Source organism: Nothobranchius furzeri, chromosome 1 (assembly GCF_043380555.1).
Source record: "Nothobranchius furzeri strain GRZ-AD chromosome 1, NfurGRZ-RIMD1, whole genome shotgun sequence".
NCBI classification, from domain to species: Eukaryota; Metazoa; Chordata; class Actinopteri; order Cyprinodontiformes; family Nothobranchiidae; genus Nothobranchius; species Nothobranchius furzeri.
In genome coordinates, this window is record NC_091741.1 from 64,000,211 (window position 1) to 64,002,103 (window position 1,893).

Below are 1,893 nucleotides of genomic sequence, written 5' to 3' on the forward strand. Positions count from 1 at the left end.
AAGACACGGAGTCAGTTTTGCAGCTCTCATTTTAGAATATTTTTAAAACTTTTAGGGACATTAGCCAGGGATCCTAAACTCACCCAGTCTGTATTTTGATGCAAGATGTTTGGTGTAAATCTTTGAAAAGAATGCATAAAATTAACTAAAGGTGAAAAACTAATTATTTCACATCATTTATTAGACATGAAAAGAAACAAACGGATGGTTTATCAGCTTCTTGAAGAAGCAGGTGTGGGAGCAGAGGTAACACTGGTCAGCATCCAGAGACCATCGCCCATCTCAGTGTTAATATTGTGAGTGTTATATCTAACTTTAGGTCCTTAATTGTTTTTATAGTTCCCGCCTGGCTTCGCAGTAAAAAATAAATAAAATAAAAACTAAAAAAATTTCTATGATGAAAAAAAAAAACCTTCAAATTGAACTTGGAATTTGACTTGATTCTGACTAAACCTAAAAGTCCATTATTTGGTTCTGTAACAGCTGCTGTGATGCATTTCTCCTACAGAGATTTAAAACATTAAAATAAAACCAAACAGAACATTTGAAAGAAACAGTTAAGGTCCTTTGTTGGAGCTAGCCGATAAAGCCACAACATCCAATCAGATCGCTCCATCTGGGTCACTTCATCACTAAGCTCTGATCTCAGCTGGTCTTCATCACTTTACACCCATGACCAGTGGGGTCCTTTGGTCAGTAACAGCAGAAGTTCTGGTAACAAACCCAGCCCGTGTAGCTTGTGTAAAAGTCACGTTTGTTTAGGAGATCCGTCTGATGTGGTGAACCTCCTCGGTAACCAGGAGGCTGTTAGTGTAGAAGAACATGATGGGTGGTTAGAGGTATCCACCGGTCCACTATCGTCCAGAGCCATCACAGCAGGATGGGTACAGACGCAACCGGATCACCAACCAAACAAATAAAAATCACTTTGATCCTTCTCAACAAAGTGCAAGTACATGAGTCACTAAAACGAGTGTCAACAGAAAGAGTTTCCAATAAAGTACAAAATAAAACCAAATTATCACATAAATACAGATCTGCAGGCCTGCCTGTAGAAAAGAAGGCAAACAGTATGAAGACTAGCTGGTCCATTCAGCAGGTAACAGAGTGGTCCAGTAGGGTTCTGAACTAAACGGGCCCAACATCCACAGAAACAAACGGGAAGCTAAGGAAAAACTGTGGAACAACAGGGAAGCTCAGAATCTCCCACAGACACACTGCACACAAACTGTAGCTTAATGTGTCCAAAACGAAGAAATAAACTGCTCTCCGCTATCAAAACCAAAATAACCTGTCCTCTAAACTCTCCAAAACAACAGCAGAATGAGAGCTTTTAATGCATTTAGATAAAACTACCTGAATCCTCTCAGAAAACACAACTCCAAACACAAATCTCCAACAGCAAACCTACCAAAAGATCAACTTCTGGAATAGTCTGGGATCCATTAATCAGGCCTGAGTCTGGGATCCTTTCATCAGGCTTGAGTAGGAACACCACTGTGATTCTTTTAATGCTGGAGACAAAACAAACCAACAGACCTTCATAGAACCGAGTTCAAAGAGCCCAAACGAAGGTGTGAGCAGAAAGAAAACCTTCCTCAAAACGGGTCGTCAGAACACACTCGGGACAAAAAGATGACAAAAGTCTGAAAGGTGAGAAACAAAAACTAAACAAAATAATCCTTCAAGTCTTTGTCCTTCAGGAGGAAGTCCTGCTGAGTGACCTTCAGCTCATCTCAGGAGACCTCTTCCACAGGCCCGGTTCTGGCATTGCTCAAAGTGCAGTTCAGTGGCCCGGTTCAGAACCCAGCCTCTGGTTTTCCCTTCAGTGGATGGTCCAGTCCTTGAGATTCCCTCTCCACGCCGTTTTCATGCACATCCTTTTGTGTATTT